Here is a 21,590-nt window from a genome sequence, read left to right as displayed (position 1 = left end):
TTGTCATCTTTCCAGGAGTAGGAAATGTCAACCCACTCCAGTATTCTTGTCTAGAGAATCCCATGGATAGAGGAGCCTCGCTGGCTACAGTCCATGGGTCACAAAGAGTTGGACATGACTGAGCATGCATGCACGTAAAAACTGTCATCTTACTGTGCTTCTTTGTTTAATCTGTCTTCCCTAATACGATATTAGAGTCATAAGGGAAATATTCACGTCAATTTTATCTTTCAAGAGCAACACATATTTTAGGGGCTTAGTAAATATTTATTAAGTGAAAACAAATGAATCAAAGATGACTGAATAGATGAGTAAAATAAAGCCAGAGAACCACAAATAAATATGCATTACAATGTTCATTTAAAAGTTCTTTAAGTGGAGACACTTTGAAAATAAGTGAGATACTTCTCTGAGAATTTCTCACCCAGTATCATAGGATACAACTGTCAAGTGTGGTGATTTTTTGATAAGGAATACTGCCAGATTTCAGAGTGCCCTCGAGGAAGTCAATCTGAATTTTAAAATAATTCAAAATGGAAAACGGGGAGAAAAACTAAAAAATAAAGTCCTCGACTAAACGAAATCATTTCCTCATACCTGAAAATTTAATATCACACATGATACAAAATAAATAATAAATGTGGAACAAACAAATAAATGCCTAATATTCCTACAACTGTTCTCACAGTTTTAAGTGTAGACAGAAAAAAGGGAATTTATATACAACATTTCAATTACTCTTACAAAATTTAAAGAAGAGTTAGGATATAGAATTTTTGCCAGTGTATTTATTTCTGTGGACCCGGAAAGAATTTAGAATGTCAGGAACAAAGTATCTCCAAATTGAAGGATTCACAAACACCAATAAAAATAACTTACAAATCTCACAGAAATGCATACATTCTTTCCTAGTTAATTCACCATACTGGCTCATTTGGGGGGCTTTAAAAAAAAAAAGAAGAGAAAAATCACTTAGCTATATATGAACTCAGGAGCTGTCACCTGGGGAGACCTCAGCTCGGGGGAAAGTAATACAGCACAGCACAGCAGAAACAGACTGGAAAGGCAGGCTCTCAAGTAACCCCAGTCTGTGTCTGAAATACTCAATTTCCAAAACCAATAAAATTTTAAACATAATTTTAAACTTTTTATTTTATATTGAAATATAGCCAATTAACAATGTTGTTACAGTCTCAGGTAGAGAGCAAAGGGACTTAGCCATACATATACATATATGCATTCTCCCCTGAACTCTCCTGCCATCCAGGCTGCCACATAACACTGAACAGAGTTCCCTATGCTATTAGTAGGTCTTTGTTGGTTATCCATTTTAAATATTGTTGTTCAGTTGCTAAGTCGTGACACCATGGACTCTAGCCCATCAGGCTCCACTGTCCATGGAATTTCCCAGGCAAGAATATTGGAGTGAAATGACATTTTCTTCTCCAGGGGATCTTCCTGACCCAGGGATCATCAAATGTGTGTCTCCTGATTGGCAGGCAGATATTTTACCACTGAGCCACCTGAGAAGCAATTTTAAATACAGCAGTTTGGTTCTTTTTTTTTTTTCCCAAAACCAACAAATTTATCTTTTCCTTCCTTTCTTTTTCTTCTTCTTTCATGCTTTATTAATACTACATATCAGTCTTGGACCTAGTTTGAGTGCAAATCGTGCCACATATGAGCTGAATGACCTTGACTAAGTTCTCTGAATCTTAATTTTCACATCTGTAAAAATAAGAGCAACAACTATCTTTCAGAATTATTCTGAAAATTAAGTTGGAATGTGTGCAGTGTACTTGCTGTAACTGCAGTTGTAGTTTCCATTATTAGAGTGGAGGAGGAGTAGAGAAGATCAAGATGCACCCCCTCCCAATCGAGCTGAAGAAGATGAATCAGCCTTGTTGTCACTAAGCCCAAAGTAGCAGCAGCCCTTCCAGCGCCTCCGCCTTAGAACATCTTTCTCATACGCAAATCTGGACTCATTCCAGGCCTCTGCCAATTGGAACGACAATGACTGGCTCAAATCTCCACTATATTCAACACTATTCTATAGCCAGTTTGCTATCCAAGCTACAGCTGTGAGTAAATACTACCTGCTGTCCTGAAACCACCTCCCTCACTTATTTGCTTTATGCAGATAGACTTTATTGTGAATAGCTTTCATTATGATCAGATCTCAAAGCCAACATTCAGTATCCTAGACCCTACTTTCCATAAGACCTAATTTATGCAAATTAGACACTGTACCACTTTCCACCATTAATTTTCACATACTTTTAATACAATTTGAATCTAAGGTTCTGACATTTAATGACAAGACAAAGACAAGTCATGCAAGAATTACAAACACCTTCTTTGTGGAATCTACCGTATTTATCCAAATCTGGAAAACAAAAATAACTCTCTCTTAAGGTGAGGTTTCTAAAATTAGGTCTAGGTGATTGTAACTGAGAACAGACAATTTATGATGCATCCTGTCAACCCAGGAAGACCAACTCTTTTCATACTCTTTCCCTCTGATGACTCTCTATGAAATTCAGAAAACTTAATCTCCCACATTTTCAACTGCTTATTTTTTACTGCCAAGTCCCATCAATTTGGCAAGTAGATGAGAACAGTAATCACTGGAGAAAATGTAGGAGAAAAAAAATGAGCCAAATCAACTGATTTTGTTTCAATAGTCTATTTAATCTGCACAATGAGTCAGCCCACATGTTCCTACTAAAGGTAATTATGAGTATTTTGTAATTTTTGCTAAAAAAAAAAAAAGCTCTTGTCTATAATAAAGCATCTTGTGTCTTGTGTCCTTAAGGAAGAGGGATAGAAATAGTTGCTAAGGTAATGGTCTGGGATTAGCACCTTATTTTCATAATAATGAATGTTTTGACTTCAACAATGAATAGGTTTCCTTATTAGTACAATCAAAATTCAATTTGAATAAAGTTTTGGCAGTGGCTTTTAAGGAAACAAAGTATATCAATAATATAGAATGTTTCCTTAAGGATACAGAGTTACTGCTATGTCTCCTTTTCTTCTAGTCAAAAATCAATGTCACACTACGCCATAATGAATGGCTGCTTGCCAGCTGCACTTAACTGACTGAAACTCATCATTCCTTTAAAATCTATTCTCCTTAGCAAGAGTAATTTAATAACCTGGCTTGAGTTTGTGATTTGATTCAGACATAGCATCTAACCATGGTTTGGAGAACATTAAACACATAGGGGAAAAGGCTGTCTTGATCAGTATTACAGATGTCTACAACATAGCCAATTTTTAAAGGAAGGATAGGAACTACAGTCAGCCATTAGTACAGATTCACACCTGTTGTCTGTCATGCTTCAAATTCCTAGGTGTGAGATTTAGTCAAGGCAAATGGAAATGAAGAAGGATCAGCTGCAAAACAATTTTGTTATCATACAGTAATTAAAAGGAAAAACTGCACAGTGTGCTCTCTATACGACAATCCCATTATTTCATGTCAGGAACAGTTCCATTTTTTTTTTTTTTTAACAGATTTGTGTTGCTGTCAAGTCTGTTATAAAGGCTAGTACTCATAGGTCTAAGCTATGGACCTAATTTATAGTACTGGTAGTCACTCCAATTAGCTTTGCTAAATTTCTCTTTCAAGCATGTTAGTATGATGTCAGAAAAATAAAACATCATCACCTACCCTAATCCCCACTCCTAAATCTCTGCCACAATGAACTATGTATTAGATATAAGACCTACTCAGACTTTACGTCTTATAAACACTAAATGCTTTTAAAATGTAAACCATCGAGTACCGAAAACACACATGGTAAAACCGTAATCCCTGAGCACATCTGGCACAAGTCAATCTTACTGTTTTTCTTTAAATATAAATTTATTTATTTTAATTGGAGGTTAATTACTTTATAATATTGTATTGGTTTTGCCATACATCAACATGAATCCGCCACAGGTATACATGTGTTATCCACACACTCTTGCTTGAAACCCCTTAATATAACAATACCTTATGTTTTTATGTTTGAATTAGACAAACATTTAACTAATATTTGCATCTTATTTTCTAAAACTATGAAATATGCCTTTGAATATTACCATAAGAGTATGTTCATCTGAAATATCTGTAAATATACTCTAAGTTACCATGGGTGTGCCTCATTTGTGGAAAATAATTCCAATGTATAAGTAGATCTTTGCAAAAAAAAAAATCACCTTAAACACACTCATCATTGTTTTGTATCATGTATCAAATAGAAAATATGATCAGCTTCATCAAAACTTTATCTCTACAGAAGACAGTAAATTGAAGGCAAAGATGAAATATGCAAGCTTTGGAGCAAGACAAACACAGATGTAAATTCTGTATCTACAACTTACTAGCTGTGTGATTTGAGGGTAAGTCATTTAACAGTTCTAAATGTTAAATTTCTCATCTGAAAGAAAGGAGATAATATCTGCTTCAAGTTAAATAACACATGTAAAGCATCAAGCATGAATAAAACAATTAAAAATATTAATGCCAATTAATGCCATTATCCGACTTATATGAAATAATTGTTACTGACAGAATATAACTGACCACAGCATTTATGAATCAAGAAAGCAAAGTGTTACTTATTATGGCATTTATAGTTAAGGACCAATGTCTAGTTGAACGAATACTGTTTTTCACTTTTAATATCTTCATACACAAGTACAAAGTACATTTATACACACATATATAAATATGTTTATGCATACACATACATATATACACATATATATCTTTTCCACCAAGGAGGAAACCACCAGATTTTCTACGTCTCCAGATGATATCTAGCCTCAAATAACTTGAAACAAAATAAATATAATGGACAAAAAAAAAAATTTTACAGTCAATGAAAATAGGTGTTCACAATTATTGTTTAGGTATTTGAAGCCTGTAGGGAAAACATATTGTTAAATTCTAAAATGTCCTAACATTCTATTTGGAAAGTATGATCCACCTGACTCTACTAAGAAAAATGCCCTTAATCAATCTGTGAAACAGGTTTCTTTCCAGATAATGAAGAAGTGTTTACTGAGAGGGTTGTGCATTGTAGAACTCTTTTGTTTTGAGGTGAAGGCTAAATTAAAAAGGATAATTGAGAAAATAGAATATTTGTTTCCCTTACCATAAATTATTGCTGAATATACTTTAGGGAAAGAGACAGCAAGAGAGCAGGATGAGGACAGCCATGTGCTGCTCAGCTATCACTCAGACTAGCAACAAATCAATCTCTTTGGGATGCTGATTTTAACACATGGCGAAAGTATATCAGCAAGGAAAGAATCCAGTCTCTTCCAAGATTATTTATGACAAAGCACCCCTAACTGAAGTCCAATTTGTTTGTGGAATTGCAGTCATTCTGATTCAACTAAACAATAAATGAAGCTGCCTTTCACAGTTCCAACTCTGGAGCATAAAAGAAAACAAAAGGGAACTGCAGGATGACAATACTTCACAATGCAGGGACCCAGATAAAGGAACAGTGGGGAAAGCAGTTACTGAAGGGGTGGGGAAAAAATCTAACAGGACTCAAAGAACAATTCATTAACCTAAACCACCCGTGTTCTTTGTGTATCAGTTATAGTTCACTGAGTGGGTCACTCATCATGCAAATAAGCTAGCTGGAGGCTTTTTTTTTTTTTTTAATTGCTCTTCCTTCTGAAGGCCTCCTGCATCACCAAATTGCCAGACATGTCAGATGACCACTCTAAATGCTCTTTCAACTCAACCAAAGACAAAAGCACAGCTAGACCATGATTACTGATGATAGAAGAATAGCAAATCTGAGCAGCTAAGAATGGAGATATGTTAGAATTTCTCCAAAAAGCAAACAGAAATAATGTGCATATTCGTCAGCTAATTAAGTTTGGACTCTGACATACTGTTATCTTCCACAATGACTCAATTATTTAGAAACAACCCATCATCCTGTCTTCTATAACTGTTTCTTATTTTGTTACATTTAGTAAGCTGTATTTTACTAGGGAAGGAAAAGAAGACCATATATTTTTTGTCCTATAACAAATCTCTTTTTGTGCACTTTTCCTTGTGACTCAAGTGTCTAAAAGTGAAAAAGAGTGTTACCAAAAAAAAAAAACAAAAAACTGCCATATTCTTTTTACCTCAAGTAGATAGCAGTTTGCTTCAGAAAAAACAGCATTTTTTAAACTTGATGTTGCATTGTTCACTTGCCATTCAATCATTCTAGAAATATTGATTATTTTTATTATGAAATATATATTTATTAATATGCTGAATTATGAAATACTTAATATGCTGTAAGTGTTCACCATCACTAGTAATCCTCAGTCTAAACCTCTTACAGAATTAAAACCTGTAACATAACTGAAGCACCCTGTCAGGAGTGTACTCTGCACTAGCAAATTTTCAAGCTGTCAAGGTTGATATTCTCGCATTGAGTAGTTATTTCAACAGTTCTTAAAGTCCTCAGTGTATTGGGCTACAATCCTATATGACAGGAAGCTTATATCTATTACAGAATTAAAACTTTCAATGTTAGAGAAGTAAAAACTCAATTCCATACATCTGCTTCTTGTTATTAAAAACTGACAAACTTGGAGAAGGAAACAGCAACCCACTCCAGTACTCTTGCCTGGAAAATCCCATGGACGGAGGATCCTGATACGCTACCATCCATGGGGTCGCAAAGAGCCAGACACGAAAAAAAAAAAAAAAAAAAAACTGACAAACTGCTTCTAAAGATAAAAAAACTATCCATCTGAGGGGATAGTACTATTTCTATTGAACTTCCATCTTCCATCTAAAAACATAATGCCACTCTATCAACTGCTTTCTTCGTGAGTTGTGTTCTCTAAAACAAGCTCTGTTCCAAAGGCCCACCTAGTACACTCTCTCCTAACAAAACATCTCATATCTGTAAAAAGCTGTCACAAGAACAGAAAAGAGATACAGAATTTGCTTTAACAAAAGGAGAGGAGAACCTATCTCGGGATCTCACAAACCATCGCTTCTTAAAGTGGGTCATTCAAGAGTATGAAGAATGGTCTTCCTTTCTATTCCACACTCACATACAGGATTCTCTCTATCAGGAATGAGTTCAGCTGAAGCAATGGTTTATTCATCTGGTGGTAGGAATCATCACATATCATGCAAAAGGTAGGCATCATCAACCAACAAAGCAAATGAAGTCAAAGAGTGCGCAGGTCTGTGCATGTGTGCACTCGTGTTTATGGGCTATTAGAAATATGCCAGTGAAAAAAATTCTCAGTCAAGGATAAACTCAGATTTGACAAACAGATTACAGAGATATGAAGTAGTATGACTAATGAGCAAGCATCCTAAATGTTGTCACAGGGGTATTTTAAATGATTGTCACACAACTTGAGACGATAGAAGTTAGTGGACCTTGCCATTGGAAAAGGGAAAAGAGGTAGGGAATAATTTGGAATGTAAGGCAGGAGAGAATAAGAATACCAGCTTCTGAAGAATCATATGAGGCTCCAATGTTGCATTAGGCTTGAAGCCAACACTAAATTGGACATTTTAAGCATTTAAATTAAAATCCTATTTTTGAGAACCCATGAAATATCTATTTAAGATTAGTAACACTGGCATAATATGCAGATAATTATTCAGAGATATCTTTTGATATTGTTTCTGATTCATGACTTTTTAAAGTCTTAACATTAGAAAATGGTGTTTTCTATTGAGCATTATTCTAAAATCTTAGTCTTGCTGAAAATATGTTTAAAAAGTTACTAGCTTCCAAGATTGACAATGTCATTATTTACAAGAATGAATATTTAGAATTTGTATAAAAATGTTTTTTTTAAAGTAAAAATATGGTGAGCATCAAAACCTTGCAAAACTTTTACTACTATCACTTGCTGTTGCTGCTAAGTCACTTCAGTCATGTCCAACTCTGCGTGACTCCATAGATGGCAGCCCACCAGACTCCCCCATCCCTGGGATTCTATCACCTAGGCTTCCTCTAATTTCTACAAATAATTTCAACTCTAAGTGTAAAATATGGTAAGAAAGAGAATATAGAAGATAAAAGACATTATAATCCAATAAAATTCTTTGCGATAAAAGGTCCTGCCTAGAGTATTTACAGGAAGCAAGGAAGGGGCTTAAGGGGAGGAGAAGGGGGTATGTGGTAGGGCATGGGTGGGGGAGATTTGTCATTTTTCCACTAAGATGAAACATTTCCCCAAACATAAACTACCTAAACTTCAAAGATGTGAGGGAATTATGACACATAAATGACACCAGAAAAGCTTCAGAATCATTTATTTAATGAATATTCACCTGCAGAGAGTAGATGTAGAGTGAAACAAAGCTGGCACCTGCCGGGTCTTAAAGTGCCCTCAGCCAGGCATGGTGAGCAAGCTAAGAAGAGGGAGAAGAGGAAGGCTGTCCATGGAGCAGAAGGACAAGGTGAAGCCAGATAAACAAGGGTGGGAGAGTGCTCCAGACAGGAGAACACGCAACGCTCAGAGGTAAGAAGTCAGATGTGATTCTGTTTGGCTGTGGGGACTGCTAGAAAATAAAGCCCTTTAGAGAAAGGCAAGGCCAAGGTCATGGCAAGCAACATCAATGATATATGGATGGAATCCCTCCAAGAGCTTTTGTCAGGGTGATCTAAAGATTGTGTTTCAGCAAAATCATACAAACTAACTGGGTCAAATTTACCAAGAATCACAAAGTCGGTATCAGTTTGTATTAAAGCTCTCAAAACCTGCTACATCCAACTTTATCTAAAAGCTCACAAAAATCAAATGCTTTCAAAAAGCCAGGCAAGTAATACCAATATAAGCAAGTGAACAGGCCCAAAGGGGCCTGTAGTGAACTCAGAAGGTCTATGATAACAGCCTCCCAAACCACTACCTGGCAGAGTTTTAGGTATAGCATGCCCTGACTTAACATTTATTTAAAGAAAACCAGAAATCAAGATTTGTAGGCAAAATACATTAATTTTTAATGGCAACTAAATAAATGTTTATCAAAACATCAAAGTACCATACAAAAATATTTTTAGAAATTATCTAACTCCACAGATTGCAAGACTGTTTAGAAGAAATTCATTAAGACACAGAGTACAGGTAACAAGTTATCTCAGATTTGAGCTAACATGTTTCCCCAAATAGCTTCATTGGAAGAAATTTCTGAGTGATAAAAATTTGCTTTGGTGGCTATTAATGGTAGAGAAAAGTAAGGCAACCTGTTGTGTTCTCATTTGGGCAGAAATCAGCCTTTGGTTTGAATTTTCTCATCTCAAAGTTGATGGTCCTAAGTATTCCTGAATGATCGTAAAAGCCTTTGAATATATGCAAATCTGCCAAGAGGAAAGCTTACAAATACAGACCATAGCCAATATGGAACATTTTTAAATTCATCTATCAATCTCTGATCTGATAAACAAAAATGAACACAGGATCCTATTTCAAGGATGAAAAACTCCTCTGAAATAGGATATTTCACTTCCCAGTACTGTACTCACAGTACTATTTTAATCCTCACAGTGGACTTCCAGCATACCTAATACTAGTTTATTGTATAATTGACGAGCTCAAAGTATTAACAGTTTATATACTGAAAAAAAAATCAAGTTACTTACAAATGCTTATCTAGTCTGTACATTTTGTTTCTGGAAAACAATCTTCAGCCATTATCAATGCTGATTTCACATACCAAGCTTATACGCAACTCTCCAATGAAATTCTAGTAATATGATGTCAAAATTTTTAATGATCCCATATTCAGATATAATCACTTTCCATTTTTAATCTATGTGCTTGTGTGCTATGTCACTTCAGTCATGTCCAACTCTTTGCAACTCCATGGACGTGGAGCCTGGTAGACTCCTCTGTCCATGGGATTCTCCAGACAAGAATACTGGAGTGGTTACCATGCCCTTCTCCAAGGGATCTTCCCAAACCAGGGAATGAAGCCAGGTCTCTTAAGTCTCCTGAACTGGCAGATTGGGTTCTTTACCACTAGCGCCACCTGGGAAGCCCATTTTAAATCTATATTCCAAACTAATATATCAAGCAATTCTGGACTGATCAAACTTCTAGATCTATAAGCAATTCCGCCTGTACTCTAACAGCCCCTACTATTATAAACACCACAAGTACTTTTTTTTCCATTTCCACACACTTTTATTTTTAAAAACTCAAAATATAATAGTAACTGGATTTTTGTAAACAGGTCTACTAATGTGAACAATAGGATTCTTCGTTAGGAAATCATATTTCCCTTAAAACTGGGATTCAAAGCTTGTTTTACTTATAGTTGATTGGAAATGTTGCAATCAAGTACCTCAGAATTCACCCAAAGTAATAAAAACCTTTGTACACACAAAAGCCTCATGAACTTTATTCACAATTGCCAAAACTTGGAATCAACCAAGATATCCTTCATTAGGTGAATGAATAAGTATACTGTGGTCCATCCAGACAATAGAATATTTTTCAGCACCAAAAAGAAATGCACTTCAAGCCATGAGAAGACATTTAGGAAACTTAACTTAAAAGCTTATTATCAATACATTTTTAAAGCATTTGTCCCATAGTGATCTACATGGGTGCCAATACTGAGACTAATTTCTCTTCCAAAAGTACTGCAAGTATCATAATTAAAAAAAGATAATTCAACCACAAATTAAATACCATATTTTCCATGAGGTTAGAATGTTTTCTCAAACATATTACAATATTAACAGCCACAATTTTAAACACAGTGTTTGAAATTTCAGAGTATAACATTAGAGGAACAAAGGAATGGTGAGAGAGAAAGGAAGGTGGAGATCATTGTAAAAAGAAATTCTCCACTTAAAATGATTCATTATATCTTTATAGAGTACCGTCTAATAATATATAATAATATTATAGTATATAATTAACAAAAACTTTCACGTATGTGCCACTTTGCCCTAATAAAACTCTGTGGGTTATGAATTATGAACACAAGTTTTCAAGTGAAGAAAAAAAATCAGCCTCAGGAAGGATAAGCCTTAAGGTCCAGGATCTAAAAAATAAAGGAGCCACAGAGAGACAAGCAAGGATTTGAAAAGAGGACTACTAATTTCAAAGCTCAGGCTCTGGTTCACATGAGCATTTCTAGGACAATTAAAGTATAGAGAGCATCCTGTAGTAATCATTGTTCAAATCAAAAGTTCTAACTAAACATTAAAATTCTTTTCAAGAAAAGGTTATCTATACGCTGTTTCTAACTAGAAAATAACTCCCACATACTAGCTTTATCTGCATTCTATTATTCAAAGCCACAATTACCAAGGAATGTTTCTGGAGACAAGAAAAGCTTTTGCCTTTTTTTTTTTCTTGTATTTTTAGAGATATTCAATAGTTCTAACAGTATAAAGCCTCATCACTGAAAAGAATAAAACCATGAAAAATTTTCTCCAAAAAGAAACTAAAGCACAGTGATTTACACATAGAGATTAAACACTACTGTGCTGTTTCTTTGGAAAAACAAGATTGTTTTTACTTTAAACAAAAGAGTTAGTCACTTGATTTAGATAATATTCTAGCAAGCTCATAAAAAAATAGCTTCTACTCTTCTTTTTGATTTAAAGTATTATGGTAATTAAGTTTTTAAATATAAAAACAGTTATTTACCAAAGTTACAGAGTAATAAAACAGCATTTGTAAAACTTCATTTTGCCTTTAAACCAGATTTAAGGTCTTACATCTCCAACTGCTGCACATGTGAACTATAATAATTTTTGAATTTGCAAAATAATGTTTGACTCTAATATTCAGTATTATAGAAAAATACCATACTTATACAATTGTGTGGAATTTAGACACAGAAATATCATAACATGCCTAATACTAAAGTGGTTGCAAATATGACCTTTGGGACACATTTTGGCTCATTGTGTAAGATACTACACATTATTTCTTCTAATTCAGTTTGGAAACCAATGCCAAATGAGTAAAATATATCAAGGAAACTTCCCATTAAAGGAGGATTAAGACAGTAAAATGCATTTCACTTCACCAAATAAGTTTCATTTTTTAAAGATACTTGCAGCTTCTCATTAACATATGGATGCTTACTTTATGTCCATTGTTTTATAGAGTCTGCCTAGAGTGAAAAGTTTTTTTAATTTGAGTAAAAACATGAATTGTTTTTCCATATAACAGGAAACTCATAAAACTGAGTGTCCCTCAAGTGATACAAAGCAGCCCTTCAAGAATTTAACTCTCTGCCCTGTGTTGCCCAAACATATCATGGTATACTGAATTCACACCCACTGAGAAAGAAGTTTTCAACATTCCTGAATTCTGATGCCTCTAAAAGAAGGCAAACACAAGGGCAAAAAGCTATTTCAGGTATTTAACTAAGAAATATCTGAGTAGACCATCAACTCCACAGATTTGTCTAAATATGAAAGGAGTCTATCATTTTAATTTAACCACCTTATACTGCCTATAATTAATAAAAATAGACTAGGCTTACACAATTATATTCCAGACCAATACCACAAGTTTTTCCTTCAAGGGGTTTATTAGATTATGATCTTAATATAATCCAACCAGAAACACAAAGCATTGCCAGATTCTCTAAGGAAAAAAAACAAGACTTAATTTGGTTAGCAGCGTTTCATGTGGAACTTATAATTCTTCCTGAAAGATGCCGTTTCTCTTACTAAAAGAGAATAATGTGCAATAGTCTATATTATATATTAATAAGGGTGGTTATTCAGTTATTTTGTTTTAACTGAAAATTAATCCAAAGCCTGTCATTCTGTAGGACAGATTGATTCAGGTCACCCGTTACTAAATTAAACATTTTCTGCTTTCACTGCATCTCATTAAACATGCTACAGCAAGTTTAAATAACTCAGTGCTTTCATTTGCACAGTCACCCATTTTGTTATTGTTTACAGCAACCTAATTTGGCACATAATAATTCAGGCAGCATCGGTTTCATATTACACTGAAGTATTCATTTTTAATATAATTGCATTCTTTCATCCAACAAAAGCTAGTTCAGTGGGGATTTTACTCAAGTGATTCTTCAATTATTATACAAGGCAAATTCGTCTAAGACTTTGCACCTCTCTTTGCCCTACTGATTCATTTCTCTATAAATTAAAAACTCATTATGAGCTTATTTAAAGTAACTTACTTGCTTAAACAACACAGTGAATGATTACTCTGGTACAAAATATACGCCCCTATACATCTCTAAAACACCTTCTTCCAAAGGCCGTTTGAACCAATAATTAAACAAAGCATGGGGAGGCAGTCCTAAGATGGCAGAGGAATAGTATGGGGAGACCGCTTTCTCTCCCACAAATTCATCAAAAGAACATTTGAACACTGAGTAAATTCCACAAAACAACTTCTGAATGCTGGCAGAGGACATCAGGCACCCAGAAAAGCAGCCCATTCTCTTCGAAAGGAGGTAGGAAAAAATATAAAAGACAAAAAGAGAGTCAAAAGAGGTAGGGACGAAGCTCCGTCCCGGGAAGGGAGTCTTAAAAAACAGAGAAGTTTCCAAACACCAGGAAACACTCTCACTGCGGAGTCTGTGGTGAGCCTTGGAACCACAGATGGCAACATAACCGGGAGGAAAAATAAATAAATAATTAAAACCCACAGATTATGAGCCCAACGGTAACTCCCCCAGCAGAGAAGCAGCACAGACACCTGCACTCGCCACTAGAAAGCAGGGGCTGGGCAAGGAGGCGCGGGCTGCATTGCTTAGAATAAGGACCGGGCCTGAATGCCCCCAGGGCAATCTGAGGGACCTAAATTGGGCTAGCAAACCAGATTGTGGGATAACTACCACACGAAAAGCCCTAACCTAAGACACCACCAGGCCTGCTCACAGAACAAAGGACTGAGCAGAACTAACCAGCTGCAGACCGTCCTATTCCCCTCCGGTGATAGGAAGGCGAGGGCAGCCAGAACTGGAAGGGGGCAATCGTAGCCCCAGAGAGGCATTATCTATCAAACTGCAAGCAGGCTTCGTTGCTAACCAAGACTTCTTGGAATTCTGGATGGTCAACATCTGCCTGAGAAGGTGTGCCAGTTGTACACCCAGAAAATCGAGCAGCAGGGACAGGCGAGGTGATAAGTCACAGGGACCACGCTCACCAAACACCTGGTCACCTGAGCTGCTCGGATCTGGGAAGGGCACAAAACACAGGCCCAACCGAGTCTGCGCCCGAGTACCTGAAACTGAGAAGCTTAGACCTGGGAAGTGCATACAACCCAGGGCCAGCCTCAGACAGTTCCCGGCAGAGCAACCTAGAGCCTAAGCAGTGTAGACAGGGAAAGCACACATGCCGTGAGCGGGGACAAACCCAGTGTGGCCGAGACACTGTGAGCACATGCCAGTGTTATTTGTTTGCAGCGTCCCTCCCTCCCCACAGTGCAACTGAACAAGTGAGCCTAAAAAAGTGTCCACCACCGCCCCCTTGTGTCAGGGCGGAAATTAGACACTAAAGAGACCAGCAAACAGAAGAAGCTATAGATTAAAACCCTGTAGTTAGTACTGACTACATAGGAAGGGGCCTATAGATCTTGAGAAATATAAGCTGGATCAAGGAATTATCTGAAAATGAACTGACCCCACACTGCCCACAACAACACAAGAGAAAGTCCTAGAAATATTTTTACTATTTTTACTATCATTCCTTATTTTTTTTTATTTTTAAGTCCTCTATTACTCCTTTAATTTTCATTTTTATAACGTACTATTATTACTTTGCAAAAAAAAGAGAGACCCTATTTTTTTTTAAAGCAAACTTCATATATATATGATCCCCTGGAGAAGGAAATGGCAATCCACTCCAGTACTATTGCCTGGAAAATCCTATGGACAGAGGAGCCTGGTAGGCTACAGTCCATGGGGTCGCAAAGAGTCGGACACGACTGAGCGACTTCACTTTCACTTTATCAATTTTGTACCTTTAAGAACACAATCTTCAGTACCCATTTTTACCTGGGAGCAAGATTACTGGCTTGACTGCTCTCTCCCTCTTTGCCCTTCCCTTTTTCTCCACCAGGTCGCCTCTATCTCCTCCTTCCCCTTCTCTTCTATACCCAACTCTGTGAATCTCTTTGTGTGTTCCGGATGGTGGAGCACACTTAGGGAACTGATTACTGGCTGGATCTCTCTCTCTCCTTTTGATCCCCCCCTTTATCCTCCTGGCCACCTCTGTCTCCTTCCTCTTCTCTTTTCTGAATAACTCCGTGAACATCTCTGAGAGGTCCAGACTGTGGAGTGCACATAAGGAAGTGATTACTGGCTAGCTTCCTCTCTCCTCTTTTGATTCCACCTCATCTCATCCTGGTCACCTCTATCTCCCTCCTCCCTCTTCTCTTCTCCATGTAACTCTGTGAACCACTCTGGGTGTCCCTCACCATGGAGAAACTTTTCATCTTTAACCTAAATGTTTTATCAATGGTGCTGTACAGATGGAGAAGTCTTGAGGCTACTGTAAAAATAAGACTGAAAACCAGAAGCAGGAGGCTTAAGTCCAAGTCCTAAGAACACCAGAAAACTCCTGACTCCAGGGAACATTAATCGACAGGAGCTCATCAAACACCTCCATACCTACACTGAAACCAAGCACCACCCAAAGGCCAACAAGTTCCAGAGTAAGACATACCACGCAAATTCTCCAGCAACACAGGAACACAGCCCTGAGTTTCAATATACAGGCTATCCAAAGTCACTCCAAACCCACTGACATCTCATAACTCATTACTGGACATTTCATTTCACTCCAGAGAGAAGAAATCCAGCTCCACCCACCAGAACACCAACACAAGCTTTCCTAACCAGGAAACCTTGACAAGACACCTCTACAACCCCACTCACAGCGAGGAAACTCCGCAATAAAGAGAACTCCAAAAGCTGCCAGAATATAGAAAGGCCACCCCAAACACAGCAATATAAACGAGATGAAGAGATAGAGGAATACCCAGCAGGTAAAGGAACAGGATAAATGCCCACCAAACCAAACAAAAGAGGAAGAGATAGGAAATCTACCTGATAAAGAATTCTGAATAATGATAGTGAAAATGATCCAAAATATTGAAATCAAAATGGAATCACAGATAACTAGCCTGGAGGCAAGGACTGAGATGCAAAAAGGTTTAACAAGGACCTAGAAGAAATAAAAAATAATCAATATATAATAACTAATGCAATAAATGAGATCAAAAATGCTCTGGAGGGAACAAATAGTAGAATAATGGAGGCAGAAGATAGGATTAGTGAGGTAGAAGATAGAATGGTAGAAATAAATGAATCAGAGAGGAAAAAGAAAAAACAAATTAAAAGAAATGAGGACAATCTCAGACACCTCTGGGACAATGTTAAATGCCCCAACATTTGAAACATAGGAGTCTCAGAAGAAGACAAAAAGACCATGAGAAAATACTTGAAGAAATAATAGTTGAAAACTTCCCTACAATGGGGAAGGAAATAATCACCCAAGTCCAAGAAACCGAGAGAGTCCCAAATAAGATAAACCCATGGCAAAACACCCCAAGACACATATTAATCAAATTAACAAACATCAAACACAAAGAACAAATATTAAAAACAGCAAGGGAAAAACAACAAATAACACACAAGGGGATTCCCATAAGAATAACAGCTGATCTTTCAATAGAAACTCTCCAGGCCAGGAGGGAATGGCAGGACATACTTAAAGTGATGAAAGAAAATAACCTACAACCCAGATTACTGTATCCAGCAAGGATCTCATTCAAATATGAAGGAGAAATCAAAAGCTTTACAGACAAGCAAACGCTGAGAGAGTTCAGCACCACCAAACCAGCTCTCCAACAAATGCTAAGTTATCTCCTCTAGACAGGAAACACAAAAGGGGTGTATAAACTCAAACCCAAAACAATAAAGTAAATGGCAATGGGATCATACTTATCAAAAATTACCTTAAAAGTAAATGGGTTGAATGTCCCAACTAAAAGACAAAGACTCGCTGAATGGATACAAAAACAAGACCCCTATATATGTTGTCTACAAGAGACCCACCTCAAAACCAGGGACACACACAAACTGAAAGTGAAGGGCTGGAAAAAGATATTCCACGCAAAGAGAGACCAAAAGAAAGCAGGAGTAGCAATAGTCATGTCCAATAAAATAGACTTTAAAACAAAGGCTGTGGAAAGAGACAAAGACGGCCACTACATAATGATCAAAGGATCAATCCAAGAAGAAGATATAACAATTATAAATATATATGCACAGAAGAGCCTGGTAGGCTACCATCTCTGGGGTCGCACAGAGTCAGACACGACTGAAGCAACTTAGCAGCAGCAGCAGCAGCAACATAGGAGCACTGCAATATGTAAGACAAATGCTAACAAGTGTGAAAGGGGAAATTAACAATAACACAATAATAGTGAGAGACTTAAAGACCCCACTCACATCTATAGATAGATCAACTAAACAGAAAATTAACAATGAAACACAAACTTTAAATGATACAATAGACCAGTTAGACCTAATTGATATCTATAGGACATTTCACCCCAAAACAATGAATTTCCCCTTTTTCTCAAGTGCACACGGAACCTTCTCCAGGATACATCACATTTTGGGCTATAAATCTAGCCTTGGTGAATTCAAAAAAATTGAAATCATTCCAAGCATCTTTTCTGACCACAATGCAGTAAGATTAGACCTCAATTACAGGAGAAAAACTATTTAAAATTCCAACATATGGAGGCTAAACAACACGCTGCTGAATAACCACAGGAGAAATCAAAAAAGAAATCAAAATATGCATAGAAACGAATGAAAATGAAAACACAACAACCGAAAACCTGTGGGACATTGTAAAAGCAGTGCTAAATGGAAGGTTCATAGCAACAGCCATAACTCAAGAAACAAGAAAAAAGTCAAACAAATAACCTAACTCTACACCTAAAGCAACTAGAAAAGGAAGAAATGAAGAACCCCAGGGTTAGTAGAAGGAAAGAAGTCTTAAACATTAGGGCAGAAATAAATGCAAAAGAAACAAAAGAGACCATAACCACAATCAACAAAGCCAAAAGCTGGTTCTTTGAGAGGATAAATAAAATTGACAAACCGTTAGCCAGAATCATCAAGAAACAAAGGGAGAAAAATCAAATCAATAAAATTAGAAATGAAAATGGAGAGATCACAACAGACAACACAGAAATACAAAGGATCATAAGAGACTACTATCAGCAATTATATGCCAATAAAATGGGCAACGTGGAAGAAATGGACAAATTCTTAGAAAAGTACAACTTTCCAAATCTGAACCAGGAAGAAATAGAAAATCTTAACAGACCCATCACAAGCATGGAAATGGAAACTGTAATCAGAAATCTTCCAGCAAACAAAAGCCCAGGTCCAGACGGCTTCACAGCTGAATTCTACCAAAAATTTAGAGAAGAGCTAATATCTATATTACTCACACTCTTCCAGAAAATTGCAGAGGAAGGTAAACTTCCAAGCTCATTCTATGAGGCCACCATCACCCTAATACCAAAACCTGACAAAGATGCCACAAAAAAAGAAAATTGCAGACCAATATTGCTGATGAACATAGATGCAAAAATCCTTAACAAAATTCTAGCAATCAGAATCCAACAACACATTAAAAAGATCATACATCATGACCAAGTGGGCTTTATCCCAGGGATGCAAGGATTCTTCAATATCCGCAAATCAGTCAATGTAATACACCACATTAGCAAATTGAAAAATAAAGGTCATATGATTATCTCAATAGATACAGAGAAAGCCTTTGAAAAATTCAGCATCCACTTATGATAAAAACTCTCCAGAAAACAGGAATAGAAGGAACATACCTCAACATAATAAAAGCTGTATATGACAGACCCACAGCAAACATCCTCAATGGTGAAAAACTGAAAGCACTTCCCCTAAAGTCAGGAACAAGACAAGGGTGCCCACTTCACCACTACTATTCAACATAGTTCTGGAAGTTTTGGCCACAGCAATCAGAGCAGAAAAAGAAATAAAAGGAATCCAAACTGGAAAAGAAGAAGTAAAACTCTCACTGTTTGCAGATGACACGATCCTCTACATAGAAAACCCTAAAAACTCCACCAGAAAATTACTAGAGCTAATCAATGAATATAGTAAAATTGTAGGATGTAAAATCAACACACAGAAATTCCTTGCATTCCTATACACTAATAATGAGAAAATAAAGAAATTAAGGAAACAATTCCATTCACCATTGCAATGAAAAGAATAAAAGGAATATATCTACCTAAAGAAACTAAAGACCTATATATAGAAAACTATAAAAACAGTGGTGAAAGATATCAAAGAGGACACTAATAGATGGAGAAATATATCATGTTCATGGACCAGAAGAATCAATATAATGAAAATGAGTATACTACCCAAAGCAATCTATAGATTCAATGCAATCCCTATTAAGCTACCAACAGTATTTTTCACAGAGCTAGAACAAATAGTTTCACAATCTGTATGGAAATACAAAAAACCTCGAATAGCCAAAGCAATCTTGAGAAAGAAGAACGGAACTGGAGGAATCAACCTGCCTGACTTCAGGCTCTACTACAAAGTCACAGTCATCAAGACAGTATGGTACTGGTACAAAGACAGAAACATAGATCAAAAGAACAAAATACAAAGCCCAGAGATAAATCCACACACCTATGGACACCTTATCTTTGACAAAGGAGGCAAGAATATACAATGGAGAAAAGATAATCTCTTTAACAAGTGGTGCTGGGAAAATTGGTCAACCACTTGTAAAAGAATGAAACTAGAACACTTTCTAACACCATACACAAAAATAAACTCAAAATGGATTAAAGATCTAAATGTAAGACTAGAAACTATAAAACTCCTAGAGGAGAACATAGGCAAAACACTCTCCAACAAAAATCACAGCAAGATCCTCTATAACCCACCTCCCAGAATATTAGAAATAAAAGCAAAAATAAACAAATGGGACCTAATTAAAATTAAAAGCTTCTGCACAGCAAAGGAAACTATAAGCAAGGTTAAAAGACAGCCTTCCGAATGGGAGAAAATAATAGCAAATGAAGCAACTGACAAATAACCGATCTCAAAAATATACAAGCAACCCCTGCAGCTCAATTCCAGAAAAATAAACAACCCAATCAAAAAATGGGCAAAAGATCTAAATAGACATTTCTCCAAAGAAGACATACAGATGGCTAACAAACACATGAAAAGATGCTCAACATCACTCATTATCAGAGAAATGCAAATCAAAACCACAATGATGTACCTACCACTTCACGCCAGTCACAATGATTGCAATCCAAAAGTCTATAAGCAATAAATGCTGGAGAGGATGTGGAGAAAAGGGAACCCTCTTACACTGTTGGTGGGAATGCAAACTAGTACAGCCGTTATGGAGAACAGTGTGGAGATTCCTTAAAAAACTGGAAATTGAACTGCCTTATGACCCAGCAATCCCACTGTTCATTGCAGCACTGTTTACAATAGCCAGGACATGGAAGCAACCTAGATGTCCATTAGCAGATGAATGGATAAGAAAGCTGTGGTACATATACACAAAGGAGTGTTACTCAGGCACTAAAAAGAATACATTTGAAATCAGTTCTAATGAGGTGGATGAAACTGGAGCCTATTATCCAGAGTGAAGTAAGCCAGAAAGGAAAACACCAATACAGTATACTAACGCATATATATGGAATTTAGAAAGATGGTAACCATAACCCCATATGCAAGACAGCAAAAGAGACACAGATGTATAGAACAGTCTTTTGGACTCTGTGGGAGAGGGAGAGGGTGGGATGATTTGGGAGAATGACATTGAAACATGTATAATATCATATGTGAAACGAATCGCCAGTCCGGGTTCGATGCATGATATAGGATGCTCGGGGCTGGTGCACTGGGATGACCCAGAGGGATGGTATGGGGAGGGGGGAGAGAAGAGGGAGGGGGGGTTCAGGATGGGGAACACGTTTACACCCATGGTGGATTCATGTTGATATATGGCAAGACCAATACAATATTGTAAAGTAATTAGCCTCCAATTAAAATAAATAAATTTATATTGTAAAAAAATAAAGCATTTTTTTTTGAAAAACATTTTTCCTAGTACAGTAACGTATTATTATTAAACCCCACCACTTTGGCATGAAGGCTACTAAATAAATTGCCAGAGCATCAATAAAATAATGATAACTAAGATTTGTTCTTATGTGCTTCTTTCTATAACAAATTTGAATGAAGCAGATATTTGGAGAAATGAATTAAAGATCAGTTCACTTGTCATCCTTCAAATGTGGGTTGATCACACAGAAGTACAAGGTAAATACTTGAGAAGAAAAAAGGTGAATTGATTCAAAATAAGAAGATCAAGGGTAAAATACTCACAAATATATGTTAACAAATGTTCATAAAACAGCAGGAAGTCTTCAATTAATTCACTAAGCACCCTCTCATGTTTGTGTATCTTGTATCTTCTATGCAATGGCTCATATTTATAGCAATGTCTTCAAAAATACTGGTTTTTTAAAAATAAGAGCATATT

The 21,590-nt window shown here is 36.5% G+C and overlaps 1 protein-coding gene and 1 long non-coding RNA gene across 4 annotated transcripts in view; one reads left to right on the top strand and one right to left on the bottom strand.

Moving 5' to 3' along the window:
• Positions 1–21,590, bottom strand: part of IMMP2L (inner mitochondrial membrane peptidase subunit 2) — a 957,053-nt gene that overhangs the window by 626,726 nt on the left and 308,737 nt on the right. The window lies entirely within an intron of this gene.
• On the top strand, positions 1,570–19,368 carry LOC120877786. Its single transcript, XR_005724398.1, has 3 exons — positions 1,570–1,656; positions 6,154–6,162; positions 19,359–19,368. It is a non-coding gene; the product is annotated as an uncharacterized LOC120877786 (long non-coding RNA).

The sequence above is a fragment of the Oryx dammah genome, unplaced genomic scaffold (assembly GCF_014754425.2).
Source record: "Oryx dammah isolate SB20612 unplaced genomic scaffold, SCBI_Odam_1.1 HiC_scaffold_18, whole genome shotgun sequence".
In the NCBI taxonomy this organism is placed as follows: Eukaryota; Metazoa; Chordata; class Mammalia; order Artiodactyla; family Bovidae; genus Oryx; species Oryx dammah.
The sequence above is the reverse complement of the archived record's forward strand: the minus strand, read 5'-3'. Positions and strand labels throughout refer to the sequence as shown.